The sequence below is a fragment of the Felis catus genome, chromosome C1 (assembly GCF_018350175.1).
Source record: "Felis catus isolate Fca126 chromosome C1, F.catus_Fca126_mat1.0, whole genome shotgun sequence".
In the NCBI taxonomy this organism is placed as follows: Eukaryota; Metazoa; Chordata; class Mammalia; order Carnivora; family Felidae; genus Felis; species Felis catus.
Genome location: NC_058375.1, coordinates 172,272,520 through 172,294,265, shown reverse-complemented (window position 1 = coordinate 172,294,265; position 21,746 = coordinate 172,272,520). Strand labels below are relative to the sequence as shown.

General features: G+C 36.4%; 1 protein-coding gene across 1 annotated transcript in view; it reads right to left on the bottom strand.

The window, feature by feature from the left end:
- Window positions 1-21,746, bottom strand: part of ZNF804A (zinc finger protein 804A) — a 285,927-nt gene that overhangs the window by 5,876 nt on the left and 258,305 nt on the right. The window lies entirely within an intron of this gene.

Here is a 21,746-nt window from a genome sequence, read left to right as displayed (position 1 = left end):
ATATGGAAATGATTAATAGTATTTGGCTCTATGGCAATGTTAAAGTTACTATTGTTACTGTTGGAATTTTCCAGTACATTATCTTTTACCTCATCTAAGGAAAAGACATTTGTGACAACTCATTTCTAGCAAAAATATTTTTTGTATCTTTGGCTTGTGAAAATACCAAAGCATATTATTACATTATATCAAAGATATATCTAAGCCTTATATAAATTGGAATTGAAAATTTTCATTTTTCTTACGATTTTCTGCTAAGGTGCCTAATTCTGTGCCTAATTCACATCAAGTAATAGAGTCTTGTAAACTCCTAATTTTCAAACAAATTTAACTAGATTGTATATTTCAGTTATATATAATAAGTATCATCATTTTGATGTGCTATATATTAGAAAAGTATCTGGTCCTTTCCATATTTTCTAAGAATAAATGTTTTATGTTAATCCATAAGGCAAATAATCTCTACTAATATGCTTTAAAACAATCCCTCCCCTCAAATATCAGGCCTATTTCCCAAATAATTCAAGATTTGGGAAGAAAATAAATAGTGCTCTTTTCGAAATTCTTTTTACATCGGGCATATTTTCATCTGTATTAAAGGGGGTCAGTTTTTGGATTGAAAAGTTTTGGCTGGGAAAAGCATGTCAACTTGAATAGAATCAATAAATAGCCATGTATGTGGCATGATTTAAGAGACACCAAAGTGGTCCTTTGCCCCAAATATTTTCACTACACAGAGACAGTGTATGGTTATTAAAAATAATTAAAGTACTGGGGCACCTGGGTGGCTCAATTGGGTAAGCATCCAGCTCTTGATTTCAGCTCAGGTTATGACCTCATGGTTTGTGGGTTAGAGCTCCATGTCAGGCACTGCGCTGACAGCACAGAACCTGCCTGGGATTCTCTATCTCCCTCTCTCTCTCTGCCCCTCCTCTGCTCTCTCTCTCTCTCTCTCAAAAATAAATAAATAAACATTTTTAAAAAATAATTAAATTACTATTTTTTCTGGGGCACCTGGGTGGCTCAGTTGGTTAAGTGTCTGACTTCGGCTCAGGTCATGATCTCATAGTTCCTGCGTTCAAGCCCTGCATCGGGCTCCATGTTGTGGGGAGGCTGCTTGGGATTGTCTCTCTCTCTCTCTCTCTCTCTCTCTCTCTCTCTCTCTCTGTCTCTCTCTCTCTCAATAAATACACAAATTTTTATAAAGTACTATTTTTTCTTATGAATGCTCATGGTGTTATGCACTGTGATATGTCAGAGTCTTCCAGTAGGACACTAAGAGAATAAAATATACACTAATCACATTTTTATTAAGTGATTGAATAAAATCTTAATAAATGCCTTATACATGTACATTGACATATTCCAGGGGCTTGGAACAATGCTTGGTATATACAATACCTGCTCAATAAATATTTGTTAATTTATATGTGAATCAGATTCTCCAAAGTAAGAGTTTTCCCACCTCAAAAAAAGTTAGTCATACTGATGAAATAATGTTGGATCCCAAATGATCTTGCGTTATGCCTACTTAATTTCACCTACATGGTATGATAGCTTAAGCTTCAGATAGTCTCTACTATTTTAACTGATGAGATTTATATGAGGTGTGTATATATACATATAAGATTATTCCAGAATAATTCTTTTGAAATAATGTAGATGATATTTTTGAGAATGCTTCTTTGACTGACATATCTGTGAAGAAAACTATTTAGAGTTAAATTTAGATAAAAGGTAGATAATGTCATAAACATCTAAATTATACAAGTATTTTAAAGAAAATAAAACTTTGATATCATTGTTTTGGTGAGACTATTAAAAGTAGCTACATTTTTATAATATGCATTACATTATTATTGATCATAAAAAAAGATCTAGAATTAGAGTATAAGAGGCCGAGGAAGTTTTAGCTCTAAGTTTTAGGTATTTATATTCTTGGACATCTCTATTTCCTAAAACTTTGAAGTCATATCAAGACTTAATCAATAGACAATTATTGAGCAGTAAAAACAGCCATTCTGTTTAAAGGCTGGGTTTTTTTAAAAAGATTAAAGAAAATGTTTTTGCCTTTCTCTGGTTTATGTCTGTATGTCTGTAACTGTGTGGGTAAGTGTATTTGAGTGTATGTGTATTTGGATTTTGCAGAAAAAAGAACACAGATAGGAAAAGATAACAGCAGTTATTGGTTGAGTTATTTTATTGTGCAATATAAGGATGGAACTGGGGTGCCCAAAAAATCCCAAGAATGTTACCTGAGAAAAGTGACATCTGATTTGGGTCTTCAAGGATATAAAAAAGCATGAAGAAGAAGGGATAGATGTTGGAGGTAAGAGAATATTTCAGGAAAGTTTTGAGTAAATGTAGAAATAGGAGCATGCATATTCTAAAAATGAAATGCAGGTAGAGACAAGTATGGTTAGAGCAGATTGTATGTGTGGAAATGATGAGAAATGATGAATTACAAGGTCTAACCAAACCAAACCTGCCTATCATATTGTGAAATGTGATTGGAGGAAACACTGAAGGATTTTAAACAATGCAGTGTTACAATGGAATTTTCATTTTTTCAAGAATCATTTGGCATCAGTATGCATGAGATTTTGCCATGGGACAAGATTAAAGAGAAAGACATGCGTAAGTAGGATATTACAATGGTCTAGGTAAGAAACATTAAGAGTCTTTCCTAAGGCAGTTGCAATAGGGAGGAAAAAGCCGAATTGGTGACTTATTCGATGTGCAGAATTGAGTGGCCTAAAAGGATATGCATTACCTTTACTGAAAATACTACCTGCCATTGTAAGAAAGAGGCATTCAATCAAGAGGGTTTGGGTGCTAGGAGGTGGATGCTAACAGAGAATTTGAAAGAAAATAAAAGTCAAGTTCTCTAAAATAAACATTTAAAAGAATCAAAGTGCCAAAGAAAGCAAAAAAATGTTGAAATACCAATGTAAGAACTAATGTTCAAATAATTTTTTAATTATTTATAAATAATGGTATTTTAACAAATAGGGCTAATTTTATGTCCTACCAGATCCCTAGGGAAACTAGAGACAATAAACAAGAAAGTTAGACTTGACTATTTTTAACAAAATCTTTAGGATATAAATTAATTTCTATTATACACATTATATATATATATGTGTGTGTGTGTATATATATATATATATATATATATATATATATTAGAAAGCTAAGTTAAAAGTACAGTGCTTCTAACAAAAAATAAAGCTCTTCTAAAGCAAGTATATGAAATGTCAAGAATTTCACTATACTTTTTCAAATTAGCCATTATGATTTGAATTAACTTGTTTCCATTGACATAGTTAAATATCAAGGAGTCCATCAATTATCAAATGCCAGTACTGTTATATTTTCTGTGAATAACTGAGTGATTGACATGGCTGGAATCAGACTTCGGATTGCATTTAGAGAACTGTGTATATTTACAATGTAAATGTTGCTTTAATCTTGTTGAGGTTGTTAAGCACCACGCTACATTCAAGTGTTCCTACTGATGTCACTCTCCCTCTATGTACACATAATTCTCGCAGTGACACACTTCCTGATATCAAGGTATCAGGAGCTTGATAAGGTAAATGAGCTTGACTAATATTGGTGGTCTGTTTAGCTGCAGAGCTTATAGACCTGGCCAAATACTTTGGTTAGTTTAAGGTGGAATTTATCAGCCGTTATATCCTTTCTTGTATTTTTCTGCAGCAAAAATGAAGTCCTACATCATATTTTATATCTAGCAGAATAATTTTGAAAGGTAAATAATAGAAACCAAGTAAATTCTTTTGAGAATGCCAAATGAAAAGAAAACTTAAGTTCAAGTTCCACACAAAGAAATGTACAAGATAATACCTGGGAGACTTATGGAAATATCAATGCTATTTCAAAAGCTTTCTGAACAATTTATTGGCAGTTATTCAAAACAAATTCTTAGTGTTAAATGTCAAGATAGGGATGACAGTCAGCAAGAATTAGAAAATTAGAAGAATGTTAAAAAGAATTTGTGGGAAGATACGGTCTAGCTACAGTATTACAAAACAAATTACAGTATATAATGGCATATTATTCAGTTTATATTTTGGAAATATACAAGTAGACAATGGAAAAACAAAAAGAATCAACATTATTTGGTTATACTGTCTCAGAGGGTCTACTCTACCTTTCACTGTTTTACTTCTATTAGTCTATTAAGAACCAAAATGTCACAATCACATAGGTCATTGATCCTCAGATATGGTCACAGGAAACTCATGTAGTTGGATGGTTGGGAAAGTTATGATGATCCTGGTCTCAACTTAGTGATGATGTTTTCAGAGACTGGCAAAGCCTTAAACAATGTGAGAAAGCTTGATAGAGAAAGAGAGAGAGGGAGAGAGATAACCATTTAGATAACTCATCAGTTTGTGCTTAGCATTTAGGTAAATTAAACTGTTTTATAATTGCAAACCAAACTTTCATGAATATTCTCATATTTTGTACATTTGTCTAATTATATGCAAAAGATACGTTCCCACACAAACAAAACTGCTGGAATAAAAGATATGTATTTGCCCTTTTTGAGGTTTTCCAAACTGCTATTCTTAACTTTAAACCATATTTGTATTCCTCCCAACAGTATATGAGAGTATATATCATATCTAATACTGGGTAGCATCATTCTTAAAATGTTTAATTAATAGGCAATATGTGATATGTCATTAATGTTTTGCCTATAATTCCTTTATTAAGAATGCTAGAATATTTTTGTATACATATTAGCCACCTATATTTAATTTAGAATTAATATTGTTCCTTAAAATTTATTAATCAATACTGTATATGTTACTTTGTTCAGTTCTGAAAATAAACATATATGCAAACAAGGCTACCATTATGATCCATATTTAGAAAAGACAAAACTGAAGTTAAGCAGATTTTAGAAACTGGTCCAGAATCACATGAAAGTGGTAGAACCAGAACTGGAATCAGGATTTCTGTGGGGAATAAGTTCTGTGGGGAAATTCCTTGAGCTTGCACCAATGGGTTAACAAGGTTTAGGACTAAAGCTTCCGAGATTAAGTAAACAGGGCAAAGCACCCCAGCATAGAATAAAAGCACAGGAATAGGAAGCCACAGGATCAAAGCATCTAAGATTATGTAAACAGGGCAAAAGCACCCCAGCATATTACAAAAGATAAAGCTGCTTTCACATGGTGGAAGCTTCCAGAATAGGTTAACAGGCAAACAGGGCAATAGACCTCTGCAGCAGGGTGAAATTGCCCAGAGCTAATCAGCAAAAGAAAGGTGCTGCTTTGTTGACCCTGGGGTAGCATCATGCTCTATCTGTCTTATCCCCTAGGCAAGTTAAGATAAACAGCCTGGTGCCTGCTGTAAACAGCCATCTGTTTTTGGCATCAGGATTTTGTTTTGTATTGACCCAAACCCCTAACACCACATAGCTTCAAAACCCCTTTTTTCTCACATACATGAATTAATAATCACTATTTCATTGTCTCTTTCTGCATTCCATCATGTTTGTAACCCTTCTGATCCTAATAAACATGGAGCAAGGACCCTTACTCAGGGCTCTTGTCTCCTCCCAGATGTTAGCCTCTCTTGTATTCAATTCTGCATCTGCTCTCTTGCTGGACAAGAGAGACCTCCAGACTCAAAGTCTGCGACAGATTTTTTGGAACATTACCTATGATTTATCTCCTATATTTACTTGGCTATATGTTTTTCAAGCTGTCTAACTCTTTGGGTTGGGTTGAGGTACATATATCCACTTATCTCTCAGAAATTATTAATTGAGTGTACATTATGTGTCAGCTGTTATTCTAAGCATAGTCTATACATATGGGACACAGAAGAATGAAATCCTGTTTGTTTCTCGATGTTTTGACAATACTTGAGAAAGAGAGACATTACAACAATCAAATAAGTTCGCCTTATGCTTTAGTAGAGCATGAAGATCATGGTGGAGGAAAGTTGAACCAAGAGTGTATGTGGCGAGGGCAAGGATACCGATATCAAATACAGTGATGAAAGCAGGTTTTCTATTAGGTTAGTTTGCTCTTTCTTTCTTTCTTCCTTCCTTCCTTTCTTCCTTCCTTTCTTTCTTTTTAAACTTTTAATGTTTTTATTTAATTTTGAGACAGAGACAGAGCATGAGCAGGGGAGGGGCAGAGAGGAAGACACAGAATATGAAGCAGGCTCCAGGATCTGAGCTGTCAGCACACAGCACGACGTGGGGCTCGAACTCACAGACTGTGGGATCATGACCTGAGCTGAAGTCGGATGCCTAACCTACTGAGCCACCAAGGTGCCCCAGGTTGCTATTTCTGTTTAACAATGACCATAAATGTAACAGCTTAAAATGGCACACATTTATCATAGGCCTATGCTTCACACAACCAGTGTTGGCCAGGTTGTATTCTCAGCTGCAAGCTTGTCTTGGGAAAAATCATCTCCCAAGCTTCTGGAACCTGTTCGTAGAATTCACTTCCTTGTGGAGGTAGGACTACTCGCAGATAGCCAGGGCCACTCTCCGCAACTGGAGCTGCCAGTGGTTTCTTGCCTGTAACACATGCACAAGCCATTGCAACATTGCAGCAATGCAACATTGCAGTTTCTTCACCATCAGCAGTCTCTCCATTCTGCTAAGATTGAATCTTATATCATACAATCTATATACAGCAGCTTAATTAATGGAGTGACATCACATCACTTTTTTTTTCACATTTTATCAGTTAGAAACAAATCACAGTTTTCATCCATATGCAAGGGAAGACTCACTGGGGTCAACTCAGGGTGTGTTCTCCCCTAAAAGATGTGTCTCCTCATTGAGAAGGTGATATTTGAGTAAAGATTTTTGTTCTTTTCACATAGAATAGTCAGAGTAAAAGTACCAGTGAATTGCAGATTATTTTGTTTCAATTACTGCTCTTAGCTGCATGTTAGTGCTGACATTCCTTAGCTGCAAGTTTATAAAGGGCGGGATAAAGAATAATCGGATCCACAACACTAGGCAAGTGACAGATGATAGAGGAGGAGAAAACTCAGACCCAGTTTCCAGACAGTTCTGCACTGTATGCAGGCACCATCCAAAAGTGGACAGAGCAACACTACAGCTTTCCTCTGGGACATCTCTGAAGTGCAGTGATGAAATCCTCCCACAAGAGAGAGTTTTGAGCGGTGAGTCTGGTTGTTCATTTTGGTCGGGAGGAGAAATGGCCAGAAGAGATATACTGATTCATGTGTTGTGGCCCATGGGTTAGCTGGATGGTTAGAAACTTGGAAAGCACATAATTAGAAAATTAGTGACAAGGAGGTCTGGGGAAGAGATATGTGGCTAAATTCCTCTGAATGGACTAAAAAAGATGTTTGTGTCCCACAAGAATGTTCTACAAAGGGTCATCTCAACAGAAGAGGATTTTTATAATTATTTAGATAGGATAACCTGTTCTGTGGATACAAGATAGTCTCTTTCCTCAGCCACCCCTGTCACTGTCCCATAAGCTCAGGAACAGAATGGCCATGGTGGCAGGGATGGTTGTTATGCATGGGCTCAGCAACATGGAACATTTTCCTCAAGGATGACTCTCTGTAGCTATTGCTGAGTGCCCAATCTGCCAGCAACAAATCAGTACTGAGCCAAAACAAATGGACAAAGAAAACAAAACAGAAACACACTCATTAATACAGAGTACAGACTGGTTGTTACCAGAGGGGAGGTGGAGGAGATAATGGGAAAAAATAGATAAAGGAGATTAAGAGGTACAAACTTTCAGTTATAAAATAAATAAGTCATGAGGATATAAAGTACTACATAGGGAATATTATCAATAATATTGTAATAACTTTGTGGTGACAGATGGTAACTAGACTTATGATGATCATTTTATAATGTCAAATCATTGTTTTCATACCTGAAACTAATATAATATTGTATGTCAACTTTATTTCCATTAAAATTTTTTAAATACATAAAAAGTTGAAACAAAACAAATAAAAAACACAGAGCCCCCAATATGGCACCATTCCCAGGAGTGATCAGCCAGTTCAATTTAATCAATTTAAGCCAATTGATTAAATTGGGACAGCTTCCTTCATGAAAATGGCAGTATTTTGTTCTCCCTGGAATACATGCTTACTCTGGATATGGACCTCTCATTCTTCCATGAGATGCTTCTGCCAAGACTATAGGCCATAGACTTATAAGATGCCTTATTCACTATCATGGTATTCCACCCATCATTGTTTTTGATCAAGGAACTCACCTCACAGCAAATAAAGTGTGACAATGGGCCTATGTCATGTAATTCTGATTTTATTGTGTTCCCCATCATCCTGAAGTAGCTGGTTTGATAGAGTGGCAGAACGGCCTATTGAATACTCAGTCACAGCTCTAGCTGGATGGCAATACCTTGTGGCACTGGGGCAATATTATCTAGGTGGCTATATATGCTGTGAATCAAGTTCCTATATATGGTGCTGTTCCCCGCATAACCATATTAAAAGGTTAAAAATCAAGTGGTAGAAATAGGGATAGCACCACTCAATATTACCTCTAGTGACCCACTAGCAAATATATCCTTATGATCCAGGGGAAAACAGACTGCCACCCCACAAAGAGGGTAAGGAAAATTATGTCTGGAATACAGGAGATCCCTTTTGATGTCACTTAAAATTGCCATGTCCTGTGATTAGAGTCAGTGGAAATCTACAACAGCCCCATTCACGCAGGGTTACTAATAGCCCTCACCCTCCAGGAATGAAAGTTTGGGTCACTTCACTAGAGAAAGGACCACAACCAGCAGAGGTGATTGCTGAGGGAAAAGGGAATAGGTAGTGGAAGAAGGCAGTTATAAGTACTAATAATATCCATGTGCCTAGTCACAGAAATGAAGGCTATAATTGTGATGGATAGTTCCTCTACACATTATTATGAATATGAATATATATTATGAGTATGAATATTTATGAATACATATAACCCTTCTTTGCTCCTTTATTCATTTTATTATATAACATAAGATATATCAAATTTACACCATACATCATAGTATTAAAATCAAGGAGAAGAGTGAACATCAACCAGCACTCTGCATCCTCTTCTGGGGAGTTAGTGTGTTTTTGGTTGCATGCAGGATAATTGTATCATGTTAGGCAGCATATGACCTGTTATTATCTTTATTTGAAGATTAACTATAGTTTAAGGTGATGTCTATGAGTGAAAGTCAACTAGGAGTGGACTTGTGATGGTTACCTCTATGTGTCAACCTGGCTAAACCATAATATTTGGTCAAATATTTGGTTAATATTTAGTCAAAGTGAAGTACTTGGTCAAATATCTCTGAAATCACTAGGAAAGAACTTTTTGGGTAAGATTAATGTTTCAGATGAGTAATCAGATTTACTCATTAAATCATAGTAAAGCAAATTGCCCTCCATAACCCATTCAATCAGTTGAAGGCCTTAAGGGCTAAGACTGAAGTCTCTCTAGATGAAAGAATTATACCTCCAGACAGACTGTAACATGAACTCTTTCCTGGTTTTCCAGGCCAGTAGTTTGCCCTGTCAATTTTGGACTTGTCAGCTCCCATAATTGTGTGAGCAAATTCTTAATATCTCTGTCTGTCAATGTATCATCTATCTATCTATCTATCTATCTATCTATCTATCATCTATCTATCATCTTTTTCTTCTATATATCTCTCCCTCTACATATATAAATGCATACGTGATTCTGTTTCTGATTAATACAGTTTTTCACCAGAGTATGGGTAGTCTAGCTGTAATGTCTGTGGTAAACCTTGCAAATTGCCTTCACTTTATCTATTATATATCTTTCTACTTCATTAACAGAATTCCAGTTTGGAGGCTAAGAAAGGTACTCATTAAAATAGTAAAATCCCAGCCTCCCTTGTAAATAAGAATGGTGATGTGACACAGTCTTCACTAACTGAATTGTCAGCAAATTTATCTGATGAGGATATCCCTGAAAAAACTTTTTTTAAAGGAAAGTCTTGGGGCGCCTAGGTGCCTCTGTCTGTTAAGCATCCAACTTCAGCTCAGGTCATGATCTTAGAGTTCATGAGCCTGGAGCCTGCTTCGGATTCTGTGTCTCCCTCTCTCTCTGCCCCTTCCCTACTCACGCTCTGTCTCTCCTTCAAAAAATAAATAAACATTAAAAAAATAATTTAAAAAAGGGAAGTCTTATTAAAAGAAAAATCCCCTTTCTGTTTTTTTAACCATGTTGTCGGCTTCCTGCCCCTGTGTACTTGTGAGTCTTAGATGGGCAGCAGCCATCTTTCAATTTTGAGGCTATCAGCTTGGCAGAGAAGATCTAGATGCTAAAGACAGCAGAGCAAATAAATAAATATTCCTGTTTCCTAATAGCATCATTGAATTACTGTATCATCCTTGGACAGATTACCTATGTAGTTTTGGAGAACAAAAAAGAAAAAAAAAGCCAGCTTATTCGAGTTTTCTGTTACCTGCAGCTGAATATAACCTTAACTTACATACCCACTTAGTAGATGTGTGACTGGATAATTCACTTCATATTCTCAGACCTTTGTCTCTACAGATGAAGATGCTGATGATATCTAAAATTCTTTCCAATTTTTACATTCTAAGATCAATGCTTTCAGTGTCATCATTTACGCTGGATTTAGGTGGTACTAAGTAACATATATTTAGAACAATAAGAAGAATTGCCTTGTTAGGTGGTTTCCCTTCTATAAGTAAATCCATTACTGTTTTGAATTACTCTAATACTTCTTTTTCTAGTTTCATATTTCTTAGTAAGTTAATATATCACACACTATTACTGTTTCCAGTTTCAAATTTCTTTTGAATTGCCAAGAGTAGTTTCTACCAAGAACTATTTTCAATGGCTTTTGAAAAATCTAAGTATGATTTCTATCTTACAGAGAAGTGATACCCTCAAAGAATTACAACTCAATCACCATCTCTATTTCCTGAATCAATTTGGCTCTCTTGGAAGACACAATGCAGTAGGTACTATTAGAATATTAGCAAATATATTTCTTCAGAGGAAGTTAAGATGTTCAAGCGAATGGTATCACACTTCATTGTGTAATTTTCTTCCAGTCATTATTTAATCAATGGCATTATGCTGAGTGAACCTGTGGAAGACTCTTTTTAAAATTTCCTTTCCCATTACTATCATGAATGTGTATCATTTGGACATTTCTCATGGAAGCTTTAAAAGCATCTAATCTTTTAATGGCATATCAGATCTGAACAATATCTTTCCCCAAGGCCTCTCATTCTTCAGATTCCATTAACTCAAGTTTCTCTTTGTGGACAAAAAAGTCATTCTAGTTCTAATATAAAAGCCTTTGCAATCTGTATGTGTTATGTCTACAACTGATTTTCCAACTATTCAGTTCATTTTCTTAAGTGCTGAATCAGAAGTGTCTCGCGCATTGTAAGTACTCATGAATGCTTGTCAAATTGAATTGGCCCAGGATGGCAATGATTAATTTCCTCATACAATAGGAGGCTTTGGAAATTTACTAACAAAAATCTCAATCAGATCTTTGGTAGTGCAAGGAAAGCCATGTAAACTCGTATAAGAAATATTGACACATATTTAAAACTACGCAAACAACTTGAGGGACCCGAAGTTGAAGAATAGTTAAAAATTATGGTTTGATTTTAAAAGGAAATATGCAGCTATCACCAATAAGAACTGCAAAATAGTAGGAATATTGATGTATTTTGTTATTTTTAAAAATAACATGCTAATAACTTACAATATAATCAACTATATCTGCATCTAGAGTAAAAATGCCAGAAAATAGGCAACATGTTAATGATGTTTCACTTTGTAACATAAAATCAAAAGAATTGTACTTTTATTTTCCACTATATGGTGTTTTCCATTTTTTTCTTATTAGTACACTTTACTTTTATTTTGAGGAGAGATTTTTAAAATTATATTTGAAATATTAAAATTATATATATTTCAAAACTGAAACAAAAATTACCATTATGTGGATCCTTTCATCATATGCTCATATTTATGGTCTGATAAATAACTACATTGGTCTAAATATTTCTAAGCTCTCTCAACATGCACAAGTAAATCAATGTAACCCAATAAAAATAATAACATCAAACTGGTGATTTTTTACATATGTGATTTTTAACAACATGAAATATTTGTGGATTAATATTTTTATCATCTCTTTGGTATAAGTATAGTGGAAAATAATATATAGGGCAATAGTCAAAACTGTGAAAATACAATATTATTATTGTTATATTATATTATATTATATTATATTATATTATATTATATGTATCCTTTTTGTATTTTTCTTGCACTCAAAAATATTTATATATGTAATTACAAGTGACTGATTACTTAGCATATAATGAAGAAATTATACATGAAGGATTAGCAAACATTTTCTATCCTATGGAGGAATTTACTTTGATGTAACTTTATAGCTGTGTTTCTTAGACATGTAATAAAGGTAGATATTAATTGTGTTATTAGGCAATTTTGCCTCTGATTGAAAATAATTTCTGTTTGGCAAATTGTGTCTGGGCTGAGAAGAATGTGAAGGAGTTATTAACACTTGATAAGAAGCCATCAACTGGTGCCCTCCCAGACAAAACTAGGTTTGTCTCTTGCCAGAACCATGGTAGTTATACCCATGGAAACTTTTGCAAGACAGAATAATTCCTAATTTGTGAGATGGGGCTTCTAAGCCACAGTGGCTCACATATCTACCCATTTGATCCTCTCTCTCACCAACTAAATTGTAACTTGGAATGCCGAAGGACAGAGCTACAGAACTGCTGTGGGAATATAAAGATCCCAGCTGGGGAGAAAAAACCTGGTGTGAGATGATGGCCTGTATTTTTAAAGTGAATATGTGGTATAACTCCAGGAGGATGGACTTTTAGTATTTAGTTGAGCACATTACTATCCCAAATAAAGTGGAGTTGTAGATTTATCAAGAAATTGCCCAAACTCTACATTTAATTTCTGTGGTGATATCTTGTTAATATTATCCCCCCCCCCCCAAACCTATGTTACTAATATCAAGTATCTAGGAAGGCAGTATTTATCATGGAAAAATTATGAGTTTGGGAATATTTCAAGAGATTGAATTAGACCTCACCATTTGTTGTCTGTGTGATCTTTAGTGATTTTGTCTCCATTTGTAAAAAGGAAACAAAAACACCTAGGTAAAGCACATTTACTTCCCACCACTCAATAAATATCAGTTTCTTTCTCTTCCTTGTTCTAACTGTGAAATTAAAAGTAGAATTCTACCTATTGTGTGTAGATCTCATTTGAGACTGAGTTCATTGGACCAAAGCCTACTTTATCTTATAAACTTGGACAAAAACTCTTTCTCAAAAATAGTAATTAACCAACTGACATAACATTTAAAGAAAAAAATATCAGAAATATTTTGAATTAGGTTAGCTTAAATGTATAGATTTGTATGTTTTTATTAATAAATATGACATTTCATTTGTGTAACACAGAGATGTTAAGTAAATTTGTAGAGATAGACGACATTTTAGAATGAACTTAGATTTGTTTTAAGTTTATTTATTTATGTTAAGAGAAAGAGAGAGAACGAGCAGGGGAAGGGCAGAGAGAGAGAATCCCAAGCACTGACAGTGTGGAGCCCGATGAAGGGATCAAACTCACAAATCATGAGATCATGACCTGAGCCGAAACCAAGAGTTGGATGCTTAACTGACTGAGCCACCCAGGCACCTCTAGATGAACTTAGATCTTTTATTAAAATTTTTTTAAAAAATCTTTATTTTTGAGAGAGAGACAGAGTGTGAACAGGGGAGGAGCTGAGGGGAGGGAGACACAGAATCAGAAGCAGGCTCCAGGCCCTGAGCAGTCAGCACAGAGCCTGATGCAGGGCCCGAAATCATGAACCATGAGATCATGACCTGAGCCGAAGTCAGATGCCTAACCGACTGAGTCACCCAGGCACCCCTAGATCTTATATTTTAGAAAATCAATATTATATTTCATTTGTCTGAATTTTTCAATTCGATTCATATGTTTGTTTTGCAGCAATGGTTCCTATATGTATGTTTTAAGAAATTAAAAAATAAATGCATAAAGAATGCATGTAATATTTTATTTTGCTCATTTTTGTATAAATTATTAATACTGTCAGTATTAATACTCTCAGTAGATAATTATAAAAGAACTAATTTGTTTTAACATGTCAGGTAGTTTTGCTGCATTTTCTTAATGAAACTAATGGGATTGAGTTAATACTACTTCACTATTGCTTTCAGTTGACAATAGACTTGTTCCTGATACAACAGTACAACTGTCCTCACAAGGGTTCTAAACAAGCATAATAAAAAAAATAGGCTTGTAACTTATTCACTTTAAAGTTTGAGCAGCTTCTGAAGGAACTATTGTATTAAAATTTCAAGTTAGAGTTATAAGTATGAAGAAGAGTGTTGGTGGTATTTTAACTCCAAACACTGAAATTAGTTGTAAACTTGGTCAGAGTAACAGAACAAAAGCAAGTTATGTTTTTTGCTTTTATTTTTATTTAGCCAGTGCTATTCTGACCTCTTTTACTGGATATCTATTTAAAAATAATTCACTGAACTGATTTCTGGAGAAGATGGCAGTGTAGGAGGACACTGGGCTCACCGCGTCCTGCTGATCACTTAGATTCCACCCACATCTGCCTAAAAAATCCAGAAAACCACCAGAAGACTAGCAGAACAGACTCTCTGGAGCCAAGCGTAGACAAGAGGCCCACAGAAGAGGGTGGGAAGGGCAGAGAGGAGGTGCTCGCTATATGGACTGGCGGGAGGGAGACAGAGCAGTGGAGGGGCAGCCCGCCCGGCAAGGCAGAGCTCCTGAGTCTGACTTGCAAAGGTGAAGGGGCCAGACTGTGTGAGTTCTGACAGCCAGCAGGACTGAACATCTGGAATGTTAAAAGTGAACAGATCTGCTCTTGGAGAGCGGAGAGTGGGGAGAGCGAGAGGACACTGGGAGGGAGAGTTGTTGAGCCTCAGAAGACAGAACTCAGCTCAGTGGGGAACAAAGGCACTGGCCAGCGCCATCTCCCTCTCCCATCCCTCAGCCGAAATCCCAAAGGGAACCAGTTCCCATCACTGAACTTGCTTGCACCACGCAAACATGCAACACTGTACTTCTGTGGGTCTATCCACAGACCCTGGGAGGGTCTGACTGCCTCCCTCCCGTGGTGCAGGGCCCCTCCTGCAGGGGACCACCAACTGCAAGCGAGCTAAGCCTGCCCCTCCCGCCCCTGCGTACCTTGTGGATCCATCCCAGCTAATATGCCAGATACCATCAAAGCAGCACCACAAGCCTGGCAGTGTGCAAGTATCCCAGACAGGGGACACACCACTTCACATTGAGTCCTGCCCCTGGGAGAGGGGAAGATAAGGTACACACCAGTCTGACTGTGGCCCCAGCAGTGGGCTGGGGACAGACATCAGGTCTGACTGCAGCCCAGCCCACCAACAAAAGTTTCTCTGGACAGTACATGGGAAGTGCCCTGCAGTTTGGAGCCTCCCAGGAACTACTCAAAATGATGAAATGGAAGAATTCTCCTCAAAAGAAACTCCAGGAAGTAATGACAGCTAACGAATTGATCAAAAACGATATAAGCAATATAACAGAACAAGAATTTAGAATAATAGTCATAAAATTAATCACTAGGCTTGAAAAAAGTATAGAGGACAGAAGAGAATCTATTGCTATGGAGATCAAGGGATTAAGAAATAGTCATGAGGAGCTAAAAAATGCTATAAACGATGTGCAAAAATAAAATGAAGGCGACCACAGCTTGGATTGAAGAGACAGAGGAGAGAATAAGTGAATTAGAAGATAAAATTATGAAAAAAGAAGAAGCCGAGAAAAAAATAAAAAAAAATCCAGGAATATGAGGGGAGAATTAGAGAACTAAGTGATGCAAGCAAATGGAACAATATCTGTATCATAGGAGTTCCAGAAGAGGAAGAGAGAGAGAAAGGGGCTGGCTGAAGGTGTACTTGAACAAATAATAGCTGAGAACTTCCCTGAATCTGGGGAAGGAAAAAGGCATGAAATCAAAGAGGCACAAAGAACCTCCTTCAGATGTAACTTGAATCGATCTTCTGCATGACATATCATAGTGAAACTGGCAAAATACAAGGATAAAGAGAAAATTCTGAAAGCAGCTAGGGATAAACAGGCTCTAACCTACAAAGGGAGACTCATAAGACTAGGTAGGGGCAGACCTATCTACTGAAACTTGGTAGGCCAGAAAGGAATGGCAGAAAATCTTCAATGTGATGAACAGAAAAAAATATGCAGCCGAGAATCCTTTATCCAGCAAGTCTATCATTCAGAATAGAAGGAGAGATAAAGGTCTTCCCAAACAAACAAAAACTGAAGGAATTCATCACCACTAAACCAGCCCTACAAGAGATCCTAAGGGGGATTCTGTGAGTGAAATGTTGCAAGGACTACAAAGTATCAGAGACATCACTACAAGTATGAAACCTACAGATATCACAATGACTCTAAACCCATATCTTTCAATGATAACACTGAATGTAAATGGACTAAATGCTCCAACCAAAAGACATAGGGTATCAAAATGGATAAAAAAAAAAAAACAAAAACAAGACACATCTATTTCCTGTCTACAAGAGACTCATTTTAGACCTGAGGACACCTTCAGATTGAGAGTGAGGGGATGGGGAACTATCTATCATGCCACTGGAGGTCAAAAGAAAACTGGAGTAGCCATACTTATATCAGACAAACTAGACTCTAAATTAAAGGCTGTAACAAGAGATGAAGAAGGGCATTATATAATAATTACAGGGTCTATCCATCAGCAAGAGCTAACAATTATAAATGTCTATGTGCCAAATACGGGAGCCCCCAAATATATAAAACAATTACTCACAAATGTAAGCAACCTTATTGATAAAAATGTGGTAATTTCAGGGGACTTTAATACTCCACTTACAACAATGGATAGATCATCTAGACACAGGATCAATAAAGAAACAAAGGCCCTGAATGATACATTGGATCAGATGGACTTGACAGATATATTTAGAACTCTGCATCCCAAAGCAACAGAATATACTTTCTTCTCTAGTGCACATGGAACACTCTCCAAGATAGATCACATACTGGGTCACAAAACAACCCTTCATAAGTATATAATAATTGAGTTCATACCATTCACACTTTCAGACCACAATGCTATGAAGCTTGAAATCAACCACAGGAAAAAGTCTGGAAAACCTCCAAAAGCATGGAGGTTAAAGAACACCCTACTAAAGAATGAATGGGTCAACCAGGCAATTAGAGAAGAAATTAAAAAATATATGGAAACAAATGAAAATGAAAATACAATAATCCAAACGCTTTGGGATGCAGCGAAGTCAGTCCTAGAGGAAAATACATTGCAATCCAGGCCTATCTCAAGAAACAAGAAAAATCCCAAATACAAAATCTAACAGCACACCTAAAGGAAATAGAAGCAGAACAGCAAAGACAGCCTAAATGCAGGAGAAGAAGAGAAATAATAAAGATCAGAGCAGAAATAAACAATATGGAATCAAAAAAAAATGTAGAGCAGATCAATAAACTAAGAGTTGGTTTTTTGAAAAAAATAAACAAAATTGAGAAACCTCTAGCCAGGCCTCTCAAAAAGAAAAGGGAGATGACCCAAATACATAAAGTCATGAATGAAAATGGAAATATTACAACCAATCCCTCAGAAATACAAGCAATAATCAGGGAATACTATGAAAAATTATATGCCAACAAACTGGACAACCTGGAAGAAATGGACAAATTCCTAAGCACCCACCAACTTCCAAAACCCAAATAGGAAGAAATAGAAAACTTGGACAGACCCATAACCAGTGAAGTAATTGAATCCGTTATCAAAACTCTTCCAACAAATAAGAGTCGAGGACCAGATGGCTTCCCATGGGAATTCTACCGGACATTTAAAGCAGAGATAATACCTATCCTTCTCAAGCTGTTCCAAAAAATAGAAAGGGAAGGAAAACTTCCAGACTCATTCTATGAAGCCAGCATTACTTTGATTCCTAAACCAGACAGAGACCAAGCAAAAAAAGAGAACTACAGGCCAATATCCCTTATGATTATGGATGCAAAAATTCTCAATAAGATACTAGCAAATCAAATTCAACAGCATATAAAAAGAATTATACACCATGATCAAGTGGGATTCATTCCTGGGATGCAGGGCTGGTTCAACATTCGCAAATCAATCAATGTGATACATCACATTAATATAAGAAAAGATAAGAAACATAAGATCCTGTCAATCGATGCAGAAAAAGCATTTGACAAAATTCACCATCCTTTCTTAATAAAAACCTTTGTGAAAATCGGGATAGAAGGAAGATACTTAAACATCATAAAAACCATTTATGAAAAGCCCACAGCTAATATCATCCTCAATGGGGAAAAACTGAGAGCTTTCCCCCTGAGATCAGGAACATGACAGGGATGTCCACTCTCACCGCTGTTGTTTAACATAGTGTTGGAAGTTCTAGAATCAGCAGTCAGACAACAAAAGGAAATCAAAGGCATCAAAATTGGCAAAGATGAAGTCAAGCTTTCACTTTTTGCAGATGACATATTATACATGGAAAACCTGAGAGACTCCACCACAAGTCTGCTAGAACTGATACATGAATTCAGCAAAGTCGCAGGATACAAAGTTAACGTACAGAAATCAGTTGCATTCTTATACACTAATAATGAAGCAACAGAAAGACAAAGAAAATGATCCCATTCACAATTGCACCAAGAAGCATAAAATACCTGGGAATAAACCTAACCAAAGATGTAAAAGATCTGTATGTTGAAAACTATAGAAAGCTTATGAAGTAAATTGAAGAAAATATAAAGAAATGGAAAAAGATTCCATGCTCATGGGTTGGAGGAATAAATATTGTTAAAATGTCAATACGCCCCAAAGCTATCTACACATTCAATGCAGTCCCAATCAAAATTGCACCAGCATTCTTCTCGAGGCTAGAACAAGTAATCCTAAAATTTGTATGGAACCACAAAAGACCCCGAATAGCCAAAGTAATTTTGAAAAAGAAGACCAAAGCGGGAGGCATCACAATCCCAGACTTTAGCCTCTACTATAAAGCTGTAATCATCAAGACAGCATGGTATTGGCACAAAAACAGACACATAGACCAATGGAATAGAATAGAAACCCCAGGATTAGACCCACAAACGTATGGCCAACTCATCTTTGACAAAGCAGGAAAGAACATCCAATGGAAAAAAGACAAATGGTGCTGGGAGAACTGGACAGCAACATGCAGAAGAATGAAACTAGACCACTTTCTTACACCATTCACAAAAATTAGCTCAAAATGGATAAAGGACCTGAATGTGAGACAGGAAACCAAAAAAACCCTAGAGGAGAAAGCAGGAAAAAAACCTCTCTGACCTCAGCCACAGCAATTTCTTACTTGACACATCCTCAAAGGCAAGGGAATTAAAAGCAAAAACGAACTACTGAGACCTCATGAAGTTAAAAAGCTTCTGCACTGCAAAGGAAACAATCAACAATACTAAAAGGCAACCAACGGAATGGGAAAAGATACTTGCAAATGACATATTGGACAAAAGGCCAGTACCCAAAATCTATAAAAAACTCACCAAACTCCATACCTGAAAAACAAAGAATCCAGTGAAGAAATGGGCAGAAAACATGAATAGACACTTCTCTAAAGAAGACATCCAGATGGCCAACAGGCACATGAAAAGATGCTCAACGTCGCTCCTCATCAGGGAAATACAAATCAAAACCACACTCAGATACCATCTCACGCCAGTCAGAGTGGCTAAAATGAACAAACCAGGAGACTATAGATGCTGGCGAGGATGAGGAGAAACGGGAACCCTCTTTCACTGTTGGTGGGAATGCAAAGTGGTCAGCCACTCTGGAAAACAGTGTGGAGGTTCCTCAAAAAATTAAAAATAGAGCTACCCTATGACCCAGCAATAGCACTGCTAGGAATTTACCCATGGGATACAGGAGTGCTGATGCATAGGGGCACTTGTACCCCAATGTTTATAGCAGCACTTTCAACAATCACCAAATTATGGAAAGAGCCTACATGTCCATCAACTGATGAATGGATAAGAAATTGTGGTTTATATACACAATGGAATACTACGTGGCAATGAGAAATAATGAAATATGGCCATTTGTAGCATCGTGGATGGAACTGGAGAGTGTTATGCTAAGTGCAATAAGTCATACCGAGACAGACAGATACCATATGTTTTCACTCTTTTGTGGATCCTGAGAAACTTAATAGAAGACCATGGGGGAGGGGAAGGAAAAAAAAAAGAGGTTAGAGAGGGAGGGAGCCAAAACATAAGAGACTCTTAAAAACTGAGAACAAACTGAGGATTGATGGGGGGTGGGAGGGAGGGGAGGGTTGGTGATTGGTACTGAGGAGGGCACCTGTTGGGATGAGCACTGAGTGTTGTATGGAAACCAATTTGACAATAAATTTCATATTAAAAACATAATAATAATTGACTGAACTTAAACAGCAGGTGCAACTTGCATTTTGTGTGAACCCAATTTTGTATCATCATGGAAAAATTATAAATAGCTGTTTACTGAAAATATTATAGTAGGTAAACAAAGTATATTCAATAAAGCAAATCTTCTATACTAATTTTCTACTGAGTTTCACATTTCTTAAGTTTAATATGTGGGGATACCTGAGTGGCTCAGTCACTTAATGTCCAATTCTTGATTTGGGCTCAGGTCATGATCTCATACTCATGAGATAGAGCTCTGCATTGGACTCTGTGCTGGGAATGGAGCCCACTTAACGATTCTCTTTCTGCATATCCTCTGCCCCTCCCCTTCTTAGGCTCTGTCTCTCAAAAAACAAAAACAAAAATAAAAGTTTAATATATTAGTATATGGAACTGTTTAAGTGCAGTGGTTTTAATGAGTTGTCTTTCTAAAGTCAGCTAGTCTTAATACCTAGTGATGTAGCAGTCCTAGAGCTCTAATCATGGATATCTGTCTGTGGTAGACATAATAATGGTCCCCCTAAGACTTTACCACAATAACAACCAATACTTGCAAATAGGTTACCTTGAATAGCAAAAAGACTTTTTAGATATGTTTAACGTAAGGACCTTGAAAGAGGGGATATTTTCCTTGATTATCCAGGTGGCCAGATATAATCACAAACATTATTATAAATGAAAGAGGGATAAAAAGAATCACTCAGAGAAAGAGATGTGATAACAGAAGCACAAGTGAAAGAGAGAGAGAGAGATGTGAGTATGTTATGCTGCTGCTACTGACTTTGAAAATGGAAGAAAGAGGTTACAACCTAAGGAATGAAGGTGGCCTCTTAAGGCTGGAAAGACAAGGAAATGGTTTCTCCTCTAACTCCTCCAGAAGGATCCCAATCCTGCTGACACCTTGCTTTTAGGACTTCTGACATCCAGATGTAAGACGAATTTACGTTGTTTTAAACCACTACATTTGTAGTGATTTGTTGCAGCAACAATGGGAAACTAATAAAGTACCTGAGATATAGTTATTTTCTAGCACAAACTTACCAAAATATAACACAATAGTATGTTTGGGGGAAAGATTAAATTCAAGCCACAAGATTGATTAACATTTATTTGTATG